Source organism: Cervus canadensis, chromosome 1, assembly GCF_019320065.1.
Source record: "Cervus canadensis isolate Bull #8, Minnesota chromosome 1, ASM1932006v1, whole genome shotgun sequence".
Classification (NCBI taxonomy): Eukaryota; Metazoa; Chordata; class Mammalia; order Artiodactyla; family Cervidae; genus Cervus; species Cervus canadensis.
Window position 1 is genome coordinate 96167076 of NC_057386.1, and position 13321 is coordinate 96180396.

The following is a 13321-nucleotide window of genomic DNA, read 5'->3' on the forward strand; positions in this document are numbered from 1 at the left end:
ATTCAATAAGTAATGATTCAACTCTGATACCATCCTAGAATTGTTGTATCAGCAGGAATGTGTGAAAGTCATGAGCAGAATGGTCCTTTCTCTCAAAAGGACTGGAAGTTGAATGTGCCTTTGAAAACATATTGACTTTATATAGACCTTTAATTTGTTCTTAGCCCTCTGTTTTCCTCATCTACACTCTTAGCAACATGACCTGTGTTGGTCTATTACCTAAGGTTGAAATATCAGAGGCAGCTGATGACTGCTGTCCCTTCTGCCTTCTGCCATCACCAAAGCAATGTCAAATCCCAGGTGTGTATCAGAACCCCCATCACATATCTTATTATAAAACTTGATTTTGCAGAAAGTACACTGGCCACAACCTAAGTACTTACCTTAAGAAAGAAAAGTGAAGTCACTCAGTCATGTCCGACTCTTTGCGACCCCACGGACTGTAGCCTACCAAGTTCCTCCATCCATGGGATTTTCCAGGCGAGAATACTGGAGTGGGCTGCCATTTCCTTCTCCAACAAAGTACTTACTTTAGAAAACTACAAAACAAATCTCTAAAACAATAAGAGGAAAAGAAATAATGAAAAATTAGAACAAAAGAATCAATGGATTTAAAAACAATAAAACTAAAAAATAATAGTCTGAATCAAAAGCTGGTTCTTTGAAAGATCAATAAAATCGATACCTCTATGCAGGCTAGATAAGAAAAAGAAAGAAGACATATATTACCACTATCACCCACTAAAGAGGGAAGTTATTACTGCTGACCCCATGCATATTAAATGGTTAGTAAGGAAATTCTGAGTTCGCCAAATATTCCTTTGCATTTCTTCCATAACTTTTTATGGAATAATTGCAGGAAACCAGGAAAAAAGTAATCAATTATAATAAAAACTTTAAAAGAAAAGAAATATAACAACTTAACAAAAGTTATACATATTTAAAAAAAATAAAAACCTTATAGCTAATATCATCTTTTGTGAAGCAGGACTAATTCTTTTCACATCAATCCAGGGGTAAGGCAAGAATATCTTCTTTCTGAGTTCCTATTCAGCACTGTACTGGAAGTCCTAACATTCAATAAGATGAGGAAGAGAAAATTAAATATACACAAAATTTAAAAGAAAGAATGAAACAGTTTTTACTCAAAGGTGATTGTCTGTGTAGATAGCCTGAAAAATAACCAATAAAATGGATAGACAATGAAAAATAATTAATGAATACAGCATGGTAGCTGATATAAAGTCAGTATGCTTTTAAAAATCAGTTGATTTCCTATCAGTTCAGTTCAGCCGCTCGGTCGTGTCCAACTCTTTGCAACCCCATGAACCGCAGCACGCCAGGCCTCCCTGTCCATCACCAACTCCCGGAGTCCACCCAAACCCATGTCCATTGAGTTGATGATGCCATCCAACCATCTCATCCTCTGTCATTCCCTTCTCCTTCTGCCCTCAATCTTTCCTATATATCAACAAAGAAAAGTAGAATATTAAATTTTAAAATTCCATTTACAATGTACCAAGAATTTTAAACAAAAAAAGCTGATTGAAAAAAAAAAAAAAACCTAAGTAAATGGAGACATTTTGTGTTCATGGATTAGAAAACTCAATGTAGTCAAGAGGTCAGTTTTTTTTTTTTTTTCCAAATTGATATATTGACTTAATACAACACTATCAAAATACTAGCAATTTTTTTGGTGGTAACAACAAACCAATTCCAATAATTATACGCTGGGAAAGCAAACACTCAATTTCAAGATTCACTATCATGCAACAGTAATCAAGAGAGTGTGGTATTGGTGAAAGAATAGACATATAGTCAAAGGAATAAACAGAGAACTAAGAAATAGCCCCACACAGATAAAGTCAACTGATTTTTGACAAAAGCAAAAAAGCAATATAACACAAGGATAGTCTTTTCCATTGATGGTGCTAGAATAATAAAAAGTCCCCATCTTTTTAAAGAAAGAAAGAAAAAATAATAAAGATACTGGACATAGATCTCACATTTTCCACAAATATTAATTCAAAATATACCATTGACCTAAATGTAATGCAAAGTTGCAAAACTTCTAGAAGAATACATAGGAAAAACTCTGCATTACCTGCAATTTAGCGGTAATTTCAACACTGAAAGCAAACCCATGGAAGAAAAATATATGTATAAGTTGAAATTTATTTAATTTTTTGAGGGTATTAAATCTTTTTTGTTTACACATAATAAAGGATGATACACAAGCTTCATTCCCTAGCTGAGTTCACAAATCTGTGGCAGGGCCTAGCTGCTACAAAGAAGAAATGCTTTAGACAATACTCAAGTGTGTGGGCAAAAAACTTGAGGACTGTACTTGTGACCAATTGTGTAACAGGTTATTTCAGTTTCTATTCTGTGGAATGCATAAAGCATTTCAACAAAGGGTTTTAATGTAGATTTCTTTTTTGCACCCATGTTGTTGATTGCTAAATGTAATAGGCTGAACATGACATTGAATAAATGTACCTCTCTTTTTTTTTAATGTGTTATGTAACGTTTGTCTACTCTGAAGCCATTTTGATAAACTATCCTGACAGTATGAAGTTAGAATTCCTTCAGGGTGATGCCAGGTTCCATTGGAAATTTATTTGCAACCTGCTTTGGTGGAGAAGCTGTCACTTCTCTGGCTCTTCTCTCCTGCTAAGCTTGGTTTCCTGGCAGTAATTAACACCATTTGCCCCTGCCATAGCTGCTGTTGCTACTGGAACCACCATAGCCACCTTGGTTTCATGGTTTAAAAAAGCAGTGACCTCCATCATAGGGGTCAGAATTCCTGCTTCCAAAGTTTCCTCCTTTCATGGGTCCAAAATTGAAGACTGATTGTTGTAATTACCAAAATCCTTGTGGCTTCCTGCCACCTCCAAAACTGCTCCCATCATTATAGCCATCCCCACGGCCACCATATCCACCACCACCATCATGGCTGCCACCAAAGCCACCTTGACCACTGACGTTTCCTCCATGACCAGACTTGTCATTCCCACCAAAACCACCTCCATGACCACCACCAAAGTTTCTAGAACCACTTCGACCTCTCTGGATGGATGAAGCACTAGCCATGTCTTGCTTAGATAGGGCTTTTCTTACTTCATAGTTGTGGCCATTCACAGTGTAGTATTTCTAAATGACAATCTTGTTTATGGAGTCATGGTAATCAAAAGCTACAATGCCTCTCTCTTTGCCACTGCCTCAGTTAGTCATGATTTCAACCACTTCAATTTTACCAAACTGTTCAAAACCCCCCAGGTGATGTTCTTCAGTGTCTTCTTTAATGCCACCCATAAACATGTTTTTCACAGTTAAGTGGGCACCAGGTCTTTGAGAATCTTCTCTGGAGATGGCTCTCCTTGGTTCCACAACTCTTCCACCTACCTTGTATGGTCTTGCATTCATGGCCGCATCCACCTCCTCCACAGTAGCCTGTGTGACAAACCCGAAGCCTCTGGAGTACTTGGTGCTTGGAACCCTCATCACCACACAGCCTGTGAGCATTCCGCATTGCTCAGAATGGCTCCTCAGACTCTCAATGGTTATTTCAAGTCTCAATCCTCAGATAAAGAACTTCTGCAGCTGTTCAAGCTCTTTGGGAAACTCTGACTTAGACTTGATTGCAGTGGAGAGGGAGAGGCTTCAATGATGCTTACCCGGCAGCATCCACAGGCAAAAAGTGGAATTTATTTAATTTTTAAAAAAATTTACAAAAGCAGTGTTCTGCAAAAAAAAAAACAAAAAACACTATTAAGAGAATGAAAACTCACAGATAAAAAAAAAAAATTGTGAATCACTTATCAGATAAATGACATATCCAAAATATAAAAACTTACATAATAATAAAGCATCTCAGTCCTCTATACTAAGAAAATAACTTTATACTAAGAAAACAACTTAATAATGAGCAAAAAACTGAATAAAAAACTCACCACTGAAAATATACAGTGGCAAATAAGCATATGAAAACATCCTCAATGTCATATACCTTTAAGGAAATAAAAATTAAACAGTAATGACATACTACTGTGCACCTATTGGAATGGCTAAAACCTAAAATCTGACAGTATCCATCATTGATGAATATGTGGACCAACAGTAACTCCCATTTACTGCTAGTGGGAAAGCAAAATGTTACAACCGCTTTGAGATATATGTTGGAAGTTTCTTATAAGCTAAACATAGCTTACTGGAGATTAACTCCAGTTTTACCCAACTGATTTGAAACTTATACAGAAATCTGCACATGAGTGAATTATAAATCAGCTTTACTTACCACCATTAAAAACTGGAAGCTACCTAGATGTATTTGAATAGATGAATAATGAATAAACCATGGTATATTAGTATAATGGGATGTTATCCAGTGATATAAATGGATGAACTATCAACCCACAAAACAACATGTATGAATTGTAAGAATATCACTAAGTCAAAGAAGCTAGTCTTGAAAAGGCAGCATACTTTATGATTCCATTTACATGATATTCTGAAAAAGACAAAACTATGGAGAAGGAAAACAGATTAGTGATTGTCAGGGTCTTGGGGGTGAGGGAAGTGTTGATTGATTGAAGCACAGAGAAATTTTTAGTGCTCTATTTTGTTTCATACTATAGTGTCGGATACATATTATTATGTACTTGTCAAACCTCATAGAATCTTTCACCACAGGAAGTAAACTTTAATAGACACAAACAGAAATTCAAGGAGGTCAGGGATCCCAAAATGGAAGGCAAACTGTGGCAAGAGAATCTAACTGTATTACAAATGTGTAATATAAACTCTCAGAGAAGTGAAGAGAAGTCGCTCAGTCATGTCCAACTCTTTGCAACCCCATGGCTGTAGCCTACCAGGCTCCTCCATCCGTGGAATTTTCCAGGCAAGAATACTGGAGTGGCTGGCCATTTTCTTCTCCAGGGGATCTTTCTGACCCAGGGATTGAACCTGGGTTTCCCACATTGCAGGCATACGCTTTACCATCTGAACCACCAGGGAAGCCCCAACCTCTCAGAGAAGGGTGTGGAAAATGTTTTGATGTAAGCAACTTTGGAAATAAAAGGAGAAAAAAGAAACTGCTTGTAGGCACTGTACTCCGGTAGGTAGCATTGTTTCTTACAGGAGTATAGGTTGATAATTCTGAAACCCTAGATTATGCTGGAATTGAACAGATAGGTAAATGGATGCCAAATTACAGAGCCAGGAGCCTCACTGTTGGGGGGGAAGTTTACATAGAAGCAAGGGGAGTAGCTAGAAGAACCCATATGGTTATGGATTGGACGTGGTGCCTTCAGCATGAACTCATGTTCAATTTAACATAAATACAGATGGAGAGATCCAGCAATACTTAGAGCAAAAGGTTGCCTGGAAGACTTAGGTGTAATGAGCACATCCAGCACAGAACCAGAGCTCCTTGAAAAAAAATGGTTGATTCTAGGCCTGGGGAATGTAATACACAATATGAGCCTGGAGCATAACTAATCCAAAAAGTAGGAAATGCTATATTAAACACGCACACACACAAATACACACACATGCACACATATACACACACGGATGGGAGCATGTAAAAGGGGAACAGAAATCAATTGAAAAAGCTCCCAATGGCCAAAACTGGAACCATTCTAGCAATTAAGCAAATAACATATTATTGGATTATGACTCAAAACATAAAACAAATACCTAGAGTCCATACTCATCTAAATAAATGATTGACTAAATAAATAAATGACTGAGAATAAAAAAAATGCCCAGTGTAGAAGAATTCCAAATAATTTATGTAGATACTGTCCCTTTAATATGGTGGAGCTGATGGAACATCACATCCTTCCCTCCCACCAGTCCTTAGTGACTTCCTTCCAAAGAATTCAGGATGAAAAGGGGGCAAAGGAGTAACTAAGTTGGAAACCGTGGTGGGCAAATATCTGACCCAGGTGATCAAGGTTGGCATCAACAATGCTAAATCATGTTGAGAATACATATCCTTGATGTGATTTGATGAAAATGCCAGTTTATCTGTGACTTTTCTCCCAAGACACATATCCTCAGTCTGTTCATGGGAAATAGAAAAAGTAAGACAAACCCAGACTGAACCACATTCTACAAAATATCTGACCAGTATTATTCAAAATTGTCAAGGTCCTTGAAAACAAGATAAGTCTGAGAAATGGTCACAGCCAAAAGCATTCCATGCAAACACAACTACTAAATGTTGACATGACATCTTGTATTGGATCCTGGGATAGAACAGCAAAAGAAAAAAATTAAAGAAATTTTAAAAATATGGTATTGAGTTAATAATATTGCATCAATACTGATTCACTAATACAACAAATATTTCACACATAGATAAGATGTTCGCAATCAGGGAAATAAGATGCAGAATATAAGAGAACTCTCTATACTGTCTTTATACCTTTTCCATAAATCTAGAAATTTCCTAAAATAGAAAAGTTACTAAAAATTGCCCTTATGTTTGGAAAAGATGAAAACTCTAACTTGAAAAGATATGTGCACCCTAATGTTCGTAGCAACACTATTTACAATAGCCAAAACATGGAAGCAATACATACTATATGTATATGTACACATACAACGGAATATTACTCAACCTGCTGTAGCACTGGGTTGCACCATAAGCAATTGGTGGAAATTAAGCCAGTTTGGACATAAAATTTTAAAAAAAGAAATTTAAAATGGTTTGACCTAATAATCCACAGAGAATGGTCTTCGGTGTCAATAGCATTTAAAAATTTAATAACCACTGTCAAAATAGGCCTCCAAAAAGGTTGTACATCAATTTATATCAATGGCAGAGGAGAGGACAGGGTGCACTCCACCCTTGCTCAGTGGCTCAGTCCCAGGGCGACCAGTGGCAGCAGTGAAGCCAGAGAGCCCTCCACTCCTCGGCATCCTCCAATGTTGGCTCCAGCCCTCCCCGGACCCTCTTCCTGGTGACTCCATCAGGGCCACTGCCTCGGTCCACCGGCAGCATGTAGACCAATCTCTGACAGCTGGTGAAAGTTCACACATTCAAGGAGGACCAGCAAGTGGGACAACCTGGGCACCAGACATGTAATCTAGCTACACAGAGCAGCAGAAGGACATCTCTGCTAGTCAGGGCCTGACCAAACGTGGTCCCCTGGAGAAGGGAATGGCAAACCACTTCAGTATTCTTACCTTGAGAACCCCATGAACAGTATGAAAAGGCAAAAAGATATGATACTGAAAGTTGAAGCCCCTGAGTCAGTAGGTCTCCAATATGCCACTGGAAAAGAGTAGAGAAATAATTCCAGAAAGAATGAAGAGCCTGAGTCAGAGCAGAAATGATGCCGAGCTGTGGTTATGTCTGGTTGTGCAAGTAAAGTCTGATGCTGTAAAGAACAGTATTGCATAGGAACTTGGAATATTAGGTCCATGAATCAAGGTAAATTGGAAGTGGTCAAACAAGAGATGGCAAGAGTGAACATCGACATTTTAGAAAACAATGAACTAAAATGGATGGGAAAGGGCAAATTTAATTCAGATGTATATTTACATTATATATAAGGGCAGGAATCCCTTAGAAGGAATGGAGTAGCCCTCATAGTCAACAAAAGAGTCTGAAATGCAGTACTTGGGTGCAATCTCAAAAATGACAGAGTGATCTCTGTTCATTTCCAAGGCAAACCATTCAGTATCAGAGTAATCCAAGTCTATGCCCCAACCACAAATGCCAAAGAAGCTAAAGCTGAATGATTCTATGAAGACCTACAGGAACTCCTAGAACTAACACCAAAAATAGATGTCCTTTTCACATAGGGTATTGAAATGCAAAAGTAGGAAGACAAGAGTTACCTAGAGTAACAGGCAAGTTTGGCCTTGGAGCACAAAATGAATCAGGGCAAAGTTAACAGAGTTTTGCCAAGAGAACACACTGGTCATAGCAAGCAGCCTCATCCAACAACACAAGAGAGGATTCTACACATGCACATCACCAGATGGTCAATACCGAAATCAGATTGATTATACTCTTTGCTGCCAAAGATGGATAAGCTCTATACAGTCAGCAAAATCAAGACCTGGAGCTTACTGTGACTCAGATCATTAGCTCCTTATTGCAAAATTCAGGCTTAAATTGAAGAAAGTAGCAAAAATCACTAGGCTATTCAGGAATGACCTAAATCAAATCCCTTGTGATTATATAATGCAGGTGATGAATAAATTCAAGGGACTAAATCTGGTAGACAGAGTGCCCACAGAACTATGGACTGAGGTTCATACCATTGTATGGGAGGTGGTGACTAAAGCCATTCCCAAGAAAAAGATATGCAAGAAGGCAAAGTGGTTGTCTGAGGAGACCTTACAAACAACTGAGAAAAGAAGAGATGCTAATGGCAAAGGACAAAAGGAAAGTTACACTCATCTGAATGCAGAGTTCTGGAGAATAGCAAGGAAAGATAAAAGAGCCTTCCTAAGTGAATGATGCAAAGAAATGGAGGAAAACAATAGAATGGGAAAGGCTAGACATCTTTTCAAGAAAATTCGAGATAACAAGGGAATATTTCATGCAAGATGGGCCCAATAAAGAACAGAAATGGCAAGGACATAACAGAAGAAGAAGAGATTAAGAAGAGGTGGCAAGAATACACAGAAGAACTATTTGAAAAAGTCTTAAAGACCAAGATAAACACAATGGTGTGGTCACTCACCTACAGCTAGATATCCTGGAATGTGAAGTCAAGTGGGCCTTAGGAAGTATTACTACAAACAAAGCCAGTGGAGGTGATAGAATTACAGCAGAGCTATTTCAAATTCTAAACGATGATGCTATTAAGGTGCCGCACTCAGTATGTCAGCAAGTTTGGAAAACTGAGCAATGGCCACAGGACTGGGAAAGGTCGATTTTCATTCCAATACCAAAAGGGGAAATGCCTAAGAATGCTCAAACTACTGCACAATTGCATGCTTTTCACATGCTAGCAAGATTATGCTCAAAATCCTTCAAGCTAGGCTTCAACAATGCATGAACTGAGAAATTCCAAAAGTACAAGCCGGATTTAGAAAAAGCAGAGGAACCAGAGATAAAATTGCCAATATCCATTGGATCACAGAAAAAGAAAGGGAATTTTTTTTTTTTTAAATCTACTTTTGCTTCATGATTATGCTGAAGCCTTTGACTGTGTGGATCACCACAAACTGGAAAATTCTTAGAGATGAGAGTAACAGACCACCTTACCCGCCTCCTGAGAAACCTGTATGCAGGTCAAGAAGCAATAGAAAGAACAGGACGTGAAACAATGAACTGGTTTAAAATTGGAAAGGAGTACTTCAAGGTTGTATATTGTCACCCCGCTTATTTAATTTATGTGCAAAGTACATCATGAGAAATGTCAGGCTGAATGAAGTACAAGCTGAGACCAAGATTGTCGTTAGAAATATCAACAACTTCAGATATGCAGGTGGTACCACCCTGATGGTAGAAAACAAGGAGGAACTAAAAAGCTACTTATGAAGGTGAAAGAGAAGAGAGAAAAAGCTAGCTTGAAACACAACATTCAAAAAAAAAAAAAAAAAAAAGTCATGGAATCTGATCCCATCACTTTATGGTAAATAGATGGGGAAAAAGTGAAAACAGTGACAGATTTCATTTTCTTGGGCCCCAAAATCACCGCAGATGGTGACTGCAGCCACAGAATTAAAAGACTCATTGGAAGAAAAGCTATGACAAGCCGAGAGAGACTTTTAAAAGCCAAGGCATCACTTTGCTGATTAAGGTCTGCATAGTCAAAGCTATGGTTTTTTCAGTAGGCATGTCTGAATGTGAAAGTTGGACTATAAAGAAGGCTGAGTGCTGAAGGACTGATGCTTTTGAACTCTGGTGCTAGAGGGGACTCTTGAGAGTCCCTTGAACAGCAAGAAGATCAAACCAGTCAATCTTAAAGGAAACCAACCCTAATATTCATTGGAAGGACTGATGCTAAAGCTGAAGCTCCAATAATTTGGCCACCTGATGTGAATGGTAGACACATTGAAAAAGACCCTGATGTTGAGAAAGATTGAGGGCAAGATGAGAACGGGGTGGGAGAAGATGAGATAGTTGGATGGCATCAATGACTCAGTGGACATGAGTTTGATCAAATTCAGGGAGACGGTGAAGGACAGTGAAACCTGATGTGATGCAGTCCATGGGATCACAAAGAGTCAGACATGACTGAGCAACTGAACAACAAAAACAACATAAAAAGAATGAAATAATGCCATTTGTAGCAATATATATGGACCTAGAAATTATCACACTAAGTGAAGTAAGACATAGAAAGACAAATATTGTATGGTATCACTTATATGTGGTATTTAAAGAAAAGGATATCAATGAACCTAAATACAAGACTGAAACAGAACCACAAACATAGAATACGAATTATGATTACCAAAGGGAAAAGAGTTGGGGGAAGGAAACAATTAGGAGTTTGGAATTAACAGATACGTCCAATGATATATTGTCAGCTACAAATCGGTAATTGCCTTTGGCACTGCCCATCAACCTCTACAAGGATTAAATCATGTGCTGCTGCAGCTGCTGACCTTCAACACCCCTGAAAGGAATTCAGTGTGGAGAGAAGAAATGAGGCACTCTGTGCTCTGGGAAAAACTGGCAAAACAGGTCTTCAGTTAATATTAGATAATTTCGGAAGATTTTATGAGTCCTATTCTCGTATCTCCTCATATTTAGAAAACCACTAAAGTCCTTCATGTTCCTTATGACTAGCAGAAACCATGAGACTAGCAGAAACCTTCTGAAAAAAATATGTGCCTGATTGCACGTACTCCTCCTTCACCAAAGACACATATATTACTGACCTACACCACCCCCCACCATGCCCCAGTGTTCACCTCTTTGCAGCAGTTTCTCAGAGCTATCTGAGGCACCCTATCCTGGACTATAGTCCTCACTTTGTCCCACGTACAACTTAACTAACAATTTTCACATTGTGAATTTTTACGTGGTGAATATAAAATATATAAATAGCAGGGACCTACTGTATAGCACAAAGAATTATATTCAATATCTTATAATAACATATAAAAGGAAAATAATCTGCAAAAGAATATGTATCTATATATAGACACATATATATGTATATACATTTTCTTGTTGTTCAGCTGCTCACTTGTGTCCAACTCTTTGCAACCCCATGGACTGCAGCAGGCCAGGCTTCCCTGTCCTTCACCGTCTTCCAGAGTTTGCTCAAACTCACATCCATTGAGTTGATAATGTGAGTCTTCCACGTCGCAGGCAGGCTCTTTACTGTCTCAGCCATCAGGAGTTACATATATATACATATATATACACACATATGACACATATGTATAACTGAATCACTTTACTATATACCTGAAATTGACAAAACGTTGTAAATTAACTATACTTTAATTTTTAAAAGTTATAAAAAATACATTGCCCCATTGGTATTCTTAAAAGTTAGGCACAAATTCAAACTCAATAGAATATACCTTCAATTTTCTAAGAACCAATTATTCTCATTTTCATTTCCAAGTGAATTATTAAACACAATAATTTGAACAAAGGTTTAAAGAGCTTTACCCTAGATGTCTCTTTTGTTTTAATCATGAAATTCAAATATGCATAGTGTTATAGATTGTATATTCCTTTTAAATTATTATAACAGTGTCCCAAAAAAGGGGGAAAGAAGTCAAAATCTTATCATTTACTGTTAAGAGATGTCCTAATTTGAAGAGCTCTGTCAGAAATATTTTTACACAGTGTACTGTGTTGCATATTGTCCCCTCAAAATTCATATCCACAGTAATCTCAAACTGTGAACTTATTTGGAAATAGAGTCCTTGAGGATATGATTCGGTGAATCAAAGTGATATCATCCTGGAACAGGGTTGGCCCTAATTCAATGACTGGAGTCCTTATAGGAAAAGAAAACAGACACAGGGTGAGAAAAAGAGAGGAAATAGACACAACACACAGACACACAGAGAAAATCAGACAGATAATGCCAAGTGACATTGGAGACAAAGATTGCAATGATGCAGCTACCAGGCCAAAAAAAGGCAATTGGTATCCGCCAGAAGAAAAATCTTTCCCTAGAGCCTCTAGCAATTAGCATTGTCCTGGCAACCTCTTGATTTCAGGCTTCTAGCCTCCAGAACTGTAAGAGAACAAATCCTGTGGTTTTAAGCCACCAAGTTTATGGTAATTTGTTCTGGCAGATCTGGGAAATGAATGCATACAGATTTGCAGGGTGGGCAATATACCAGGATGAAAGTGGTGCTTATGTCTTTCTCAGAGCTAATTCCTTCTGTTGTATTTCTTTTTCTCCAGCAGTTGCAGACTGCTGATGGATGCAGAAGTGTTGAAATGAGCACTGAGTCTTGATCTCAGAAAACATCACATTATCACCATCTCCTCTCATCAGACCTATCACAGCTTCTCATCTCTAACTAGCAGATTGTGCTATTTGGATGAAGTCACTTTCATTAATTAACAATTCCTTTCATAAGTCAATTATTTTCTTTTCTAAGCCCAAGAGCCTAATTTTAGCTACTTAACCTCATTATGTCCTTGACATCACTTTGGTGAAATTCTAAAACTTCTTTCATTTACTTTCTTGCTGCTGCTGCTGCTGCTAAGTCGCTTCAGTCGTGTCCAACTCTGTGCAACGCCGTAGACGGCAGCCCACCAGGCTCCCCGGTCCCTGGGATTCTCCAGGCAAGAACACTGGAGTGGGTTGCCATTTCCTTCTCCAATGCATGAAAGTGAAAAGTGAAAGTGAAGTCACTCAGTCGTGTTTGACTCTTCATGACCCCATGGACTGCAGCCCTCCAGGCTCCTCCGTCCACGGGATTTTCCAGGCAAGAGTGCTGGAGTGGGGTGCCATTGCCTTCTCCGTTACCTTCTTGACAAAAAGTAAAAATACACACCAAACAATCATATTAAAGTTTCTCCTGTAATTAAATCTTTCATCTAAAGTTAACATGGCTGAGAAGAAGAGAATATAAAGGGTCTTTGGTCCCAGTCTTCCCAACACTATCTCTTATTTCTGAAATCCATAAAATGCTCCAAGATAGTCTACTGAAAAAAAAAAAAAAGGTCAAACCTAATTTTTATTCTGAAAAGAAGGTCTTGAGAATTGCAATATTTTCCCCCACCCTCATTCCTATTGCTTTGCCTGTGGAACTATTAATGTAAGATATATTAAAATAAATAGGAAAGAAATGAGATTTTAACAGTGAGAAAATGAGAGAGCCTTTTCAGCAAGATATTTGAGTTCCTACAGTAGAGAAGTGA

At 38.1% G+C, this 13321-nt stretch overlaps 1 pseudogene; it reads right to left on the bottom strand.

The window, feature by feature from the left end:
- Positions 1–2697: 2697 nt before the first annotated feature.
- LOC122439808 lies at positions 2698–3630 on the bottom strand (annotated as a pseudogene).
- Positions 3631–13321: the final 9691 nt, after the last annotated feature.